At 38.9% G+C, this 14,741-nt stretch overlaps 1 protein-coding gene across 2 annotated transcripts in view; it reads right to left on the bottom strand.

Moving 5' to 3' along the window:
• Positions 1–14,741, bottom strand: part of LOC149223504 (uncharacterized) — a 239,862-nt gene that overhangs the window by 81,874 nt on the left and 143,247 nt on the right. The window lies entirely within an intron of this gene.

The raw sequence follows: 14,741 nt of genomic DNA, 5'->3' as shown, positions 1-14,741 counted from the left end.
ATAATATAGAGGTCGACACTGAAAGCTGGACCAGGAGACGTAGCCAGGAAGTCTGGTGAACTCCTTGATTATTTGTTGTGTTGATGTGTGTGTCTGTTATGTTTTCTGATTGTTAATTGTCTATATTATTTGCAATCTTTTCGATCTGTTGCACTAAGTAATATAGGCATTTTCCTGCACATGAGTCTGTAATACCTTTTCTTCTTGATTTAGTATCCATTTCGGATCAAGTGGTATCAGAGCATTTGGTTTTGTTAAGGTTAGACAAGCTTGTGCTGGATTTTGAATGCTAACTAGATTAAAGCTCAGACTAGGAGAAGGAGAACTTGTTGAGGCTAATCCAGAGATTGGAAGAGTCTATTCTTAGAGGAGAATGGCAGAAGAAGCTCCATTGGGATCAGAATCTCAATTTATAGAAAGTTTTAAGACACTCCAAGCCATGGTGGAAGAGATGTATCTGGAGTTTAAGAAGGGTTGAGGTGAAAGCACTACAACACCCAAACCAGACAAAGGAGCAGAGGAACCTTTTCTAGTTTCCCCTCTAGAAGGCAAAGGAAAAGGAGGAATGACTCCTCCACCATCTCCTCCATCATCATCCTCATCATCATCATCTTCTAGCTCTTCTAAGAAGAAGAAGAAAACTTCCTTAATCAAATTAGATGTGAAGTTTGATTTGCCAATTTATGATGGAGAACTCAATGCAGAAAAGCTAGATAATTGGATAAGACAAATTGATGTATATTGCAGGGTACAGAACGTTGATTCAAAAAGGAAGAAGATTCAGCTGGCTAGCCTTCGACTTGGAGGAACTGCACTAGTATGGTGGGAAGGCAAGACACAAGTTGATCTACAAAAACATGGTAAAATCATTTCTACCTGGAATGAATTTGTTTCTGCTATCAAAAAGCAATTCTATCCTTTAGCTTACATGCAGCAGGCAATGATGAGTTGGCAAACTCTTCGTCAATTGAAGGGTCAAAGTGTACAGAGTTATACTCAGGAATTCAGAAAGAGAGCTTTAACTCTAGGTATATCATTAGACTCACCTGAGACTTTATTGAAGTATATAGGTGGTCTTCATAGCTATTTAAAGCATACTATTCTCATGTTTAATCCCACTAGCTTAGATGATGTATCAGTTCAAGCCACACATCTAGAAGCTAGAGGTAAGAATGTAAACCCAGAGGTTGGGAAGTCATCTAAACCTTTTGTAAACAAGAGTAAGGAAAAGAAGAAACTGAAATGGAAGGAGAGGAAAGCAAACACTGTAAAGAAGGATAAACCTTCATGCACTCATTGCAAGAAAGGAGGACACGATGAGGCACACTGTTGGTCTTTGCATCCAGAACAGAAACCTAAGAAGTTCGGTGGAAAGAAGAAAAAGAATGCTACTGCTATTCAGCATTACTTGGGATCGGATTCGGGCGATGAAACAACAGTTACAGCCACAGGCATTAAAGGTAAAGATTCTGAAGCATCCACAAGTAATTCTGCACAATCTATTGATAATGAAAATAATGAGCGGGAAAGAAACGAGCTTTTTCGTATTAGAGTAATTTCCAAGCACAATAAGATTGATACTTTGTTTGATAGTGGATCACAAGTAAATTTGATTTCTGAAACAATTGTAAAGAAGTTGGGATTACAAACAAAACCTGATGAGAAGCCATATCCATTAGGTTGGGTGTGTGATAAAACAAAGCTAAAAGTAACGAGACAATGTAGACTTAGGTTTGCTATTGGATCAACATTTGTAGATGAGGTTGAATTAGATATAGTTCCATTGGATATATGTGGTATTGTTTTGGGAAGTCCGTTCTTGTATGATAGGAAAGCTATTTTTTAAGAGCTGAGAATAAGTATCAACTCGCTAAAAATGGAATAGGATACATTGTAAGAGCTCATAAACTCAAAGGTAACTATTCTCTCATAAACTCAGGACAGATGAAAAGAATTGTGAATTCAAGTAAGCAATTTTCACTAATGGTTGTAAAAGCAAAGGATCCTGAAAAATCCAATGCATTTGAAGGCTGTGATTCTAAACAGAAAGCTGATTTAGTTAAAGTTGTTTCAGAGTATGATGTTCTATTTCAAGAACCAAAAGGTCTACCACCCAAGCGAGAAATAGTACATGATATTTATTTGCAGCAAGATGCTCCATTACCTAACATTGGAATGTACAGGTTGTCAGCTTTAGAGAATGCAGAGATAAAGAAGCAGGTACAGGAGTTGCTCGATAAAGGGTTTATACGACCAAACACATCACCATGTGGATATCCAATCGTGTTGGTGAGAAAGAAAGATGGTTCGTGTAGAATGTGCATTTATTATAGAGCACTAAATAAAATAACGATCAAGAATCGTTATCCTCTTCCTCTTATTGATGATTTATTAGATCAATTGAAAGAAGCAGTTTACTTTTCTAAGTTAGACTTGCGAAGTGGTTATCATCAGGTCAGAGTTGTAGAATAGGATGCATGGAAGACTGCTTTCAAGACAAAGCAAGGACTGTATGAATGGTTGGTTGTGCCTTTTGGCTTAACTAATGCTCCTGCTACATTTATGAGTCACGAATGATGTACTCAAACCATTTACTAATGATTTTGTAATTGTTTATTTAGATGACATTCTTGTTTTTAGTAAGACATGGGAAGACCATGTAAAGTATGTGAAGCAGACTTTAGATGTTTTAAAAAGAGAAAATCTCTATGTAAAACTGTCAAAATGTGAATTTGGCAGAACATCTTTAAATTATTTGGGTTATATTGTAGGGGGTGGTGAATTGAAGATAGATCCCTCTAAGGTTGAAGTCATTGTGAACTGGCCTAAACCCAAATCTGCTACAGAGGTTAGGAGTTTCCTAGGGGCAGCACAATACTGGAGAAAGTTTATTGCTAACTTTTCTTTGATTGTAGCTCCATTACATGCTTTAACAAGATTGAAACAGGTGTTTAAGTGGGGAGGCAAACAGCAGAAAGCCTTTGACACCTTAAAAGAGAAAATCAGTGCAGCACCAATACTAGCACTACCAGATCTTCAACATCCATTTGAGATTGAGACAGATGCCAGTGACTATGTCATGGAAGCAGTGTTGATGCAATGCGGAAAACCCATATGCTATCATTCTGAGATATTTACTTCTGCAGTAGTTAATTATCCCACATATGATAAAGAATTGTATGCATTAGTACAAAGTGTGAAAAAGTGAAAACATTACCTAATGGGTAAAGAAACAATCATACATACAAATCATCAACCACTTCAATATTTGCACTCACAAACTAAATTGCAGCAATCAAGACATTATAGGTGGATGGGTTTTCTACAGCAATTTCACCTTGTCATCAGCTATAAGAAGGGCATACACAATAAGGTTGTAGACATGTTATCAAGACCAATCATAAATGCATCCACTATACTTAAGCACAACTCAGTAATGCATGAAAGTTACATTGAACAATATGCTCAAGATGTAGATTTTAGAGATGTATATGCAACTTTAAGTCATGGGAAGCAAGTAGAAGAATTGGATTATTATGTAAAGGACCGACTCTTATATCATTTGGGAAAGTTATGCATTCCACAAACTGAAAGAACTAACATAATCTGAGAAGCACATACTTCTCTCATATCAAGTCATTTTGGTGTAAGTAAAACATTTGCACAATTGCAAAGGTTCTATTATTGGCCAAGAATGCATGAGACAGTTTCTAGAGATATCAAAGGGTGTACTATGTGTGCTACAAGCAAGCCCAATAATCAGAAATTAGGTTTGTACACTCCACTTCCAATTCCTTCTCGTCCTTGGGAAAGTGTTTCCATGGATTTTGTTGGGGGATTACCAAAATCTAGAAAAGGTCATGATTATTTTTATGTTGTTGTGGATAGGTTCAGTAAAATGTGTATTTTGATACCATGTAACAAGTAGGTTACAGCTGAACAAACAGCAAAGTTGTTCTTTTAGAATATATGGGTTCATTTTGGGTTACCCACTTCTATTGTATCTTATCGAGATTCTCGATTTGTTGGGATGTTTTGGTTAAGTTTATGGGAGTTGATGGACACCATGTTGAAGAAAAACACAACATTTCATCCACAAACAGATGGTCAAACAGAAGTGGTCAACAGGACAGTGATCCAGTTGCTCAGAGGCTATTGCAGCAAGCATCCCAAGCTTTGGGATGAGCATTTGTGTTATGTGCAGCATGCTTACAAACGTGCCAAGTACTCTTCTACTCAGAGATCTCTTTTTGAGACTTGTTTTGGTTTTATACCAAAGTCTCCCTCGGATTTTGTCTTTGATAAAGACATAGCAGTTGATGTAAACAATGATGTGGACAAAGCAACCAAGTTGATTGAACAAATCCAGGAAATTCACCAGGCAGTACAGAAACAGCTAGAAAGAAGTCAAGCCAAGTACAAAGCAAGACATGACAAGCATCGAGCTGACCATAGTTTTCAAGTTGGTGATCAAGTCTAGCTGTACATCAGCAAAGACAGAATGCAAGGTGAAGGTAAGAAGCTAAAACAAATAAGGTATGGACCTTTCAAGATACTTGATAAAATTGGTGAAAATGCTTTTCGCCTTGATTTGCCAACTTATATGCAGATCTATTCAGTTGTTAATGCAGAAAACTTGAGATTGTATGAACCTTCATTGATTGAAGATCCTGAAGAGCAAAGTCAGTTGCCTTCTATTGGGGATTTGTTGCCTGAGTATCTCAATGAGTTACAGGAGGACACAGTTCTGGACAGGAAGGTAAGAACTACGCGTCAAGGGGATGTTGAGTACCTGAGAGTGGGACTCAAAGGTTCAAATCCAAGCAAAGCACGATGGATAGAAGTTAGACAGGTGAAGGAGCAGTATCCTCACTTGATCGATGCCTAAAACCAACTTTTGGTGGTCCAAAAGCTTTTTAGTGGGAAGGCGTGATCCAAAATGGATCTTAAACCCTCTAAAAATGTAAGTCTTCAACTATCGGAAAACAAAGTGAAGCGGAGAGTGAAGTATTGCTGCAAAGGAGCTATCAGATCGGCCAAATCAACGGCCCAGATCAAATCGGCGATATCACATCGACGGAGAGGCCAGCAGAGTATATCGGAGGCGGCCCTAAGGGAAATGCGATTGCGATCGGTGACACAACGTGGACCGTTGATCGAGCACGCAGATCAACGGCGGAGATTACATATCGCATCGCAAATTTTCCAAAGGGAGGACTTACCGCAGGCCGAAGACTATGCGATATGCGCGGACCCGAAAGGGTTTATAAATGTGGTTTTATGTTATTTGAGTTCTGAGGTAAACAGTATTTCAGGCAGGCTTCAGGCAGTATGCAGTATTGGAGAAGCACCGCCTGATTCCATACATTGGTCGACACGTAGCACGTCGAAGGAGAGAGAAAACCGCTTTTTCGAGTGGGTAATCTCCGTGCAAGTGGGCCACCCGAAATGGTTGTCAGCCGTTGGATTGGAGACTGTGGATCAACGGTGGAGATTGAGCGGACTAATTGATGTTTAGGATTGGATACGAACCGTTGGATTAAAGGCAGATCAACGATGTGGAATACAAAGGGATTATGACCTGTAGCCAATGCGACTTGCAATTGCGATCAAGGCGGACCCGAGAGGATTATAAGGCGGACTTTATATCGTTTGAAGTCCGGCTTTGGCGTTTCGGTCGGATTTTCCACTATTTCAGTGTATTTCCGTGTATCCGGAAAAGTGTGTTCTTAAGGATTTTCACCCGCGCCCGTCCTTCCGTTTGTAAACAGGTGGCCTCAATGCCTTGAGCATTATTATTATGAGTGTTTAACGCTCAGCAGGGAGATGAATGGACAGCGGCTGGGAGCCAGAGAGCCCGAAATGGAGGCGAACAGACAGCGCCAAAAGGCTTAAAAGCTATTCAATGGCAGCAAAGAGCAGAAGGTCAAAGACAGAGGGGAGACAGAGAGTCAGAGAAAACACATAGCTACGAACAGTTGATTAGAGGCACTAAGAGGGAGAATTTGTACACTCTTTAGACTCGAGGTTTTCGAGTGAAATCCCTGTGTAATATCATTGTTTGTTGTGTTATGGCTCTGATTGAGCTCACACCTATAAACTCTGTTCTTGAAGACATAATATAGGGGTCAACACTGAAAGCTAGACCAGGAGATGTAGCCAGGAAGTCTGGTGAACTCCTTGATTATTTGTTGTGTTGATGTGTGTGTCTGTTATGTTTTCCGACTGTTAATTGTCTATATTATTTGCAGTCTTATCGATCCGTTGCACTAAGTAATATAGGCATTTTCCTGCACATGAGTCGTAATACCTTTTCTTCTTGATTTAGTATCCATTTCATATCGCACCTAAAGGCAGTTCCAGGGTTGTTGTAGGACTTTACAGGGTAACTTCCTCAGATAGAACACCAAAGGACACCGCTCACAAACAGATCACAGATCAATACACCAGTATTCTTGACGTGGTTAAAACCTTCAAAGAGGGAAATAGTTCACGGCCTGAGCCAATGTAACCACTTCAAGCAATTTATTAGTAAAAGAAAGAAAATTTACATAAGCTTCTCTCATGAACGGTCACTCTACAAATGACCCTCCATGCTCTTTAAATAGAGATCATGGACCAATCGGGTGTTAAGCCACGAATCAAGTGTCCATAATACCGAGGAGAGAATGAACCGTCGGATCACTTCATGTCTTGAACATATCATGGCCATCGGATTGTAAGTTACAAAAGTACATAGAAAAAAACACACTTTACCTAACTCTACACTATACCAAGTTATACTTAACTATTTCCTAATTGTCGAAATATCCTAACAGTTGTACGATTTTATTCATCCAGGCAGTGCGCATTAGTGGTTGCAGTGCGAGTAGCCAGGCGGAGGTGCAAGCAGGCTAGGTGAGGTTGAGTTGATTGCAAAGGGGGATAAGGGTGTTTTCCAAATATTTTTCCAGTAGATTTTCAGAGGTTTGCCAGTTAGGCAACCAATTGTAATATTTCTCTCAAATTGTTGCATATTAATAAAACCTTCATCTGCTACACTAGTTTTCCCTTCAAGGTTTTTCCAAGGACAGTTGTCGAAAAAAAACGGGTCAATTTTGTTGAATTTTCTAAGTCTATCCGTTAGAAAATTAATCTGTATTTTGCTGGTTTATTTCTTCTACTTGTCTAAAATCGAACAAGTTATTTAATACATTTAAATACCGAAATAAACAAAATACAATAACAACATCTACAGATCAACCACTGAAAGAAAACAAGCACAAAAGTGACACCGTTATTTTTGGACAAATGTCCACGGAAAAACCCAATGCGGGAAAACAGTGCAACTATTCTGAAGGTTATATTATTATGTAGTCTTTATGAGTACAACTAGGTACCTAACCGGCTCACCCAACAGAGAAAAATATACGGCAACAATACCTCTATATTCGGAAACAGGTATTCAAAAACCCTGTCCCATGAAACCCTGTCTGACACAACTGAAGTTCAGCGCTAGCCCTTCTGGCCTTTGTGTCAGCCCCAAGACCCTCTGTGTCAACCCTCTGAGGCACTGCGTAGCCTCTAGGACCCTCTGCGTCACTCCAACAGCCTCTGCGTGGATGACGTAGTCCCTCTGGCCTCTGCACTGTCTTTGTTGGGCTCTGCGTAGCCTGGACTGGCTGCTACTCTCGCTCTCTCTGCTTCTGCGTTGGTCTCCCATTATTTTCTCTATCTCTCTGCCTCGTACTCACTGCCCCTCACTGCTGATCACTGATTCAACTTTGCTTAACAACCCCACTCTAGCAAAATGAATGATTGATCACTCTAGTGTGTTCTCTAACTGACCCTCGAGCCTCCTCTTATACTTTTCCTGTTGTTCCTTCAACGGCCGAGATTACATCTCTAATCAACGGCTAAGATTAGATTTGGCTTGATCCATGAATTTTGGAACCTTCTAACCCAGTTTTATATTAATACCCATTAATATTTTAATTTTCCTAAGTTTAAACTTAGGAACTCCATTAAAAATATTAATTATTTTAATATCTCCCAAACCAGTTAGAATCTGCCAAAACCATTTATGAATCTTGGAGATCTCATGTGAATTAGCCTCTCCACCAATTTTCATGGCTAGATCACATCCAATGCTACCCCAAATCAACAAATTTTTGTGTGTGTGCATCTATTTCTTAGTTTCGTATTTTATATTTCCACATCATTTTCATTGTGAAGAATGCAACAGTGATTTAATCATTATTTGTCAAATAATAATTCAAAAGACAAATAACTAATAGTTATAAGATTAAACACCAGTTGTCACATTCAAGGAATTTTCAAAATGTAGATGGTGGAGGAATTGACATATCATCATCAATAAGCAAATGTGTAGGGTCATTGGTTGTAATGTCCCCTTATAATTAATTGCCCAAGGGAGGATGAAGTAGCTTATCCAACCTTGTAGGCTATAGTCAATTATAAAGGGGGAAACCCATTATTCAATGTTATTGGGGTAACAATGGGTAAATTAGGGTAATTGGAGGAAAACTTATGAAAGAAGCCAAATTTGGGGCAAAATGGAGGGAAACATGTTAGCCCCTCAAATTGAAATTAGGAGAAGAGACCCCAAAGGAAACACATAAATAAGGGAGAGGAGAATCATTTTTTTCATCATGGTTGGTGGATATTTCTATTTTGTGAGGTAAGGCTCTTGAGGGTTTTAAGACCCCTTTCCTTCTGACTGGTTTCAGTGGTGAAAGATTCCACTTTAGCCAATCCCTTTGTATATTCTATTTGGCATTATTTTATGAATCATATTTCATCTAATTTTGGCAAGAAAGGGAGAATTTTTGTGGATTGATTGGCCTAACGAGCAATTCTATGGCACCGAGCTTTGTTTAAGGCCATTTTAGGGCAGTGAAACCCTTATTTGGGTCGCAAGAAGCCCTTTCTATGGCATCGTGAGCTTGTTAGCGCAATAACAAGGGCAGCGAGGTTCCCAACAGTTCTAAAACCCCATATCCAAGACATGAGTTTAATTTGAGGACATTTCCTTACAATAAGCGAGGCTATCTAAGGATAAAATTTGGACAGTGAAGTTCCATAAGCCCCTATTCTAAGGCAGCAACCCTCTAGGAATGGTTTTTATGTGGTAAAACAAGGTTATCCAAGGCAGTGCAACCCTACCTAAAGAAACAGAGGCCTTAAAGGCTATATTTTTATAGCAGCATGGTGCATCTGGAGTTAGTTTGAGAAACAAGGGGCTTATCTTGTGATTGTGAACCCTGGTCTGAGTACTAATTAGGGCAGCGACTCATCTATAGGTCATATTCAGACATAGTTTGTGATAGCAAAGTGAATTCAAGGTTGGAAAAGGTCGTCTGAGGAAGTAGCGTCCACTCTAGGATAGCATCAAGGCCCATTAGGGCTCTTTGTTGGCAACAAGACAAGGGTGTTGAATTTGTGGAGGCAAAGTAAGCAGTGATAGAGAATTTGTAAGTTGGTTAGTTGTTACTAATAGGGTAATTAGTGTTGTTAATGTTACTAAATTATTAGGTGGTGTACAACAGACCTTGCTGGTGTAACAACCCTAGAAGTGAACATGTGGAAATTTCAATTGGATGTGTATTGTTGGTATTGTCGAAGATCATCTACTTGTTTCAATTGTTGTGTAATCATTATCATCTTGTTGAATTGGAAAGGAATGTTGTGATATTTTTCCTATATTGTCTCATGCCTGAATAACCCTAAGGACAAAAAATTTCCTAGGGATATTACATTGGTTAGTTGGCTATCCAAGGTAGGAGAAAAAAATTTCTCATATGGGGTTATATCCATTTTGGTAGGTAACAGGCTCAAAAGTAAAAATTAACTTCAGGCAAAGCTTCCAACATATATTTCGATACATGCCAACCCCATGAAAAGGTCCTGCTATCTCAAAATCCAGCAGGCCTTGTGAGAGGACTCACAAGGCAAGGACTAAACCCTAATGCAACAATGACATTTCTACCACTATCACCTTAGCACCCACCTCCTACTCTTTAGTGGAATTTCAGCAAACGGGAGGCTTCCCAGTATATATCACCTAAGGGTATTCCAAGTCAATAGGATCAAGGTGATGTAACGGAGGCTTGATCAAGGTCCTTCCACTAGGAATAAGGCATAATTCTTCATGTAAAGGAACAACGTGCCTAGGAAGGAGCCCAAAAAATAGCACTCGAAGCCTAGTGTTTCAAGATATGATTCAACAATAGTACATCTAGGCATTCAAGCACAAGAAAAAAGTTTGCTTTGAAAGATATGATCAACAAATGGAATGACAAATCTTCAATTAGCCCTAGGTTAGAGCCCTTTTGCTGAACTAGGGTTTCAAGAGGCCTAAATTACCTAGGGTTGATGACATTTATTGAAAATAATAACGAGAAAGGGTTCCTTGATTTGTGCCTTAATCAAAGGGACCACAACGAGTTCTTTAGCATGCTCGAGTTCCTATAAGTTAGGAACCAATTCCTTTAAGTTAGGAAGCAATTATTATAAGTTAGGAGCTAATTCCTAGAAGTTAGTATGAATTCCTAAGATTTAGGATGAATCCCTACATATTAGGATGAGTTCCTATAATTTAAGATCAATTCCTAAAAGTTAGGAGGAGTTATGAAACAGTTAACTAATGTGTTAAAGTGGAAGGCCGAGTTATTAGTCTTCTAGTGCAAGTTAATTGAGGAAAAGAACATGTGTTTGAGCCTCAAGTCCTTGATTTGAGAAAGGACGAGTTGCATGAGTAGTTAACTCATGTTAACTCAATCAATCACAAAAGAAAACTCCTTAATTAGAAACTCACTAAACTTAGTCATTCGAATTGCTTTAAAAAGAGGAACGAAGGCACATTTTAATCATTGTCTTGTGAGCACGAGTTGGTGATACAAGACAATAGAGCTCACAGATTTGTGAGAAGGTTGCACAAGTTTGTGTGTGTGAGCTTGTGAGAGGAAGAGTGTGCAAGAGAAGCTTGTTCACAGAATGGTAGAGGGAAGTAGAGATCAGCAATCTTGCAAGGATTTCATGTTTAGAACAAGCAAGGAAGACAAGTGTGTTTTTTGATTGAAACAATTATTTTGTAAGACATCTATTGCTCAGTTTTTCTATCAATAAAATTCTCAAACAATCAGAGGGTTTTCCCAGTTGGTTTCCCTAGAAGAAATATTGTGTTTTGTTATTATGTCACTGTGATTTATTTTTGTTCCTATTCGACTGCATATTTTAGTAGATAAATTTTGTGTTTATATGAAAAGAAATTATATTTCAGTTTGTTCATATTAGCAGATCATAATTTTGTAGATTTCCTACAACATCAACCCTAATTAGGCAATTTCCACCAAGGAAATGGCTAGATTTTGATGTAACAAGGTCATTCAAGGCAAAAAAAAAAGCCAAATCAGCTCCAAAGTTGATTTGAGACAAGCCCTAGTTGAATTTGGCCCTTGCCCTAGCCCTAGTGGCTTGCCTTAAAGGGCTGAAAATATAAGAAAGAGAGGAAAAAGATAAGTTTTTCAAGGTGTTGATCATCAAGAGGGATGTCAATGCCTTTTCCCTATTGGGGTGATGGAGTCTTAGGAACTTTAACCATAGAAATATCAAATCTTTGACGACAGTAAGGGGGAAAACCCTAGTTTTCACTTCTTAACCATAGCTATCAATTTATGAGGGAGAAATTCACTAGAAAAAGGCTCACTAGGACCTTTTCTATGGAGTTCAAGGATTAAGAATTTAGCATGCAATAACTACCAAGAATTTCAAATAAACATATGCATTTTGACAAGGAAAAATAGAAACCTTAGCAACATTCCATTACATGCACTTCCATAAAAGATATTCAACAAAACACTCATAATTTATCCAAGAACATGCCTTCTTTCAATCCCAAAATGACATCTCCACAAGAAAAAAATATCTCCAATAGCCAAAATCCACATAAAATCACATCTCTACAAGCAACGAAGTACAAAAAAACAAGTCAAGCTCTTCTAAAGAGGTCGAAATCCACAAGTGTGATGATGAACAAATGAAAGATGTGATCCTCAATTTATATGAGGTCTATCACCTCTAATAATTGACTAAAAGCCCCTAAAACAAGTTTGATTTTGAGTAGACATAAAGTAAAATTGGGTTACAAGCCAACCCACTAGCTCAACAACAAAATATGCCAATAAAATCCCACACGTGTGAGCCGTAAGCCTCTAAAAGGATGACATCATGCTCTTTTAGGGCTCAAAATGCTCCATAAATGCATTGGAAGGGCTACAAAGGTCTCCAAGCATCATGATCATCCTTAATTTGAGGGAAATTTCTTAAATTAAGCCTCAAAGCATCTCCATGTGTCCAAAATCCAGCTATGGGTGACCTGCATCATCTCTATGGGTGCCAAATAGACAACCTAGTGTGCTCTCTCTCCAATGTTGGGGCTCCATCAGGTGCAACAAGCCCTCCTTAATCATCCTGGGGAATAACCATCAGCGTCTGGGCTTTGGATCAAGGCATGCCCACCAAGTAGTGTCAAGGCCAACCTGGGGGCACGCTAGGTCCACTAGTACATCATCAAGAAACCTCCTACCAAGCAAGAGAAGCTCAGTGTTTTGGCATCTGGGGGTGCTTTGGGGTATCCATCAACTGCTAAGATCATCAACGTGCCCAATGCTCTGTTGCATAGGGGCAGTGTTGCATTTGCGTGATCATCATGCTCTACAAAAGTGTAGAATGGCTTGGGCATCATGTGGCATAGGGTGCCCTTGAGGCCTCAGAGACTTTGGACTGCCTAGCAAAACCATCTCAAACTCAAGTGAAAGCCTCCATTTATTAGAGACTAAGACCATAAATGCATCTAAGTGGGTCATACTTAAGTGTTAAGGGCATATTAATACTTCAAACAAGGATCACCTTTAAAAATTTAACTGGACCAAGTCCCATAAAGGTGTTCCCTATCTTTGTAGGGGTGGCTAAGTAGTTAACCCTATTAGGTGTTTCCAGCGCACAAGGGGAGGTGGTATTTCCAAGGTCAACCTTCAATCCATAGGTGTTAGTGAGAATAGGTGGCAATGGAGGGGAAGGACTTCATGGCCAAGTGCTATGGTAAGGGGGGCAGCTAATTAGAGTCCACATCGTGAGTGTATAGATGTAATGGAGAGAGCAATGGTGGAGGCATGAGTTACCCTTCTTGGCCGACTTTTTGCCCCCCCTCTAATGCACCTTTTACTTCTTTTGATAATGTTTTTTATTGGTGCATATCTCAAGCATCAAAGCTTTCTCTTTATGATGTAGCATTTGTTTTACCCCTTAAGATGAGACAATTTCTCACTCATCAGGGTTGGGACATGCAAAGGTTCATTTTGATGACATGGGGCATCAAGTGCTCGGGAACCGAGTGATGGCTAATGAGGGGGGTAAAGATCATGCTAGGATTTTGCCCATGTGCTAACTTGTGTCCCAGCCATCTTTTGCATTTTAACTTTTCTTTTTCTTCCATTGTGGCCATCTTATGCTCTTTCATTCTTTTAACTACATCAACCTCCAGAGCAAAGCTTTCCAACCCAAGCCAAGGATGTGGATAATTGAGTGTCAAATCCCTATGAACCAATGACAGCAAACCCAAAGAATGGAGATGATATCAAAGGAAATGATGTGACATGTAAGATGCAAGTATGGAAAGGGTAGTGGACATGCTACTTCAATCCAAGTTCCCCAAGTAGTTCCACTCCTATGACACTAAGGCCTTAAGGGAGGTCCCACTAGACTAGGGTTAAATATTAACCCCCCTAGTAAGGTGAGAGAACAAGTTTACAGTCAAGATCAGTCAATGATACCATCCAAATCACCCATTTATCCATGTTAAGATGCCCAAAACATTAAGTAAAACCACTCAATTGCAGAATGGTCAAATTACCAGCTGACTGGTAGCCCACCTTCAGTCAAGAGGAATGTCAGATGGAAAGAGGTGTATGACCAGTGCAGATAGCAGAGAAAACTGGCATATCATCATCAATGAGAAAATGTGTAGGGCTGCTGGCTGGCTGGCCATCCAAGATAAGAGAAAAAGTTTTCTCTTTTGAGGTTACCCATTTTGGTGGGTAAAAGGTCCCTAATCAAATGTTTGAGGGAAAAGGCTAAAAGTAAACATTATCACAGTGTTATGAAGGTGCATGTTAGCAAGGTGAAAGAGATGAATAAAGATAAGGTGTAAATGGGTTCATATGTTTGTAAATTTATAATCAGTTATACTAAAATCAATGCTAGTATTTTAAACAAGAATAACAATATTTTGTACCCTTGACAAGGATTATACTCTCGTGCAAGAATTTTATATTAATGTAACTGTCCACTTGTTAGAAAAAATAGTTTTTCCAAATTCAAGGGATCTTTTTGCAAGTTGTTATGTGGTTTCTGATCGAAATATATTATAATCTAAATGTATTGCTCGCATGACTCCCACAATGAAATATTCAGTGCAAACTATATCTGGATTTACTGTCTTGTTTTGGTTCACATCATTTTCTATGGCTGAATTCTACAGGCACTTCCACTTTTTCATGTAACCACTATACATATCTTGTGATATAAAAGCCAGAAGGAAGAAAAAGCAAGAAAACACACACAAAATGTTAAATATACACACTTGCTAAAACATAACTGAAAAAATCACAAATTCCACTGTAAATGATCGAAATGAGAGTAGAACAATGTTTACTGTACAAATCGAAGATGTCATCAATCTC

Source organism: Pinus tabuliformis, chromosome Q (genome assembly GCF_031772625.1).
Source record: "Pinus tabuliformis cultivar Carrire ecotype Pingquan chromosome Q, CPIR1, whole genome shotgun sequence".
NCBI lineage: Eukaryota > Viridiplantae > Streptophyta > Pinopsida > Pinales > Pinaceae > Pinus > Pinus tabuliformis.
Note: the sequence above shows the minus strand (reverse complement) of the source record. Positions and strands in the feature narration are given on the sequence as shown.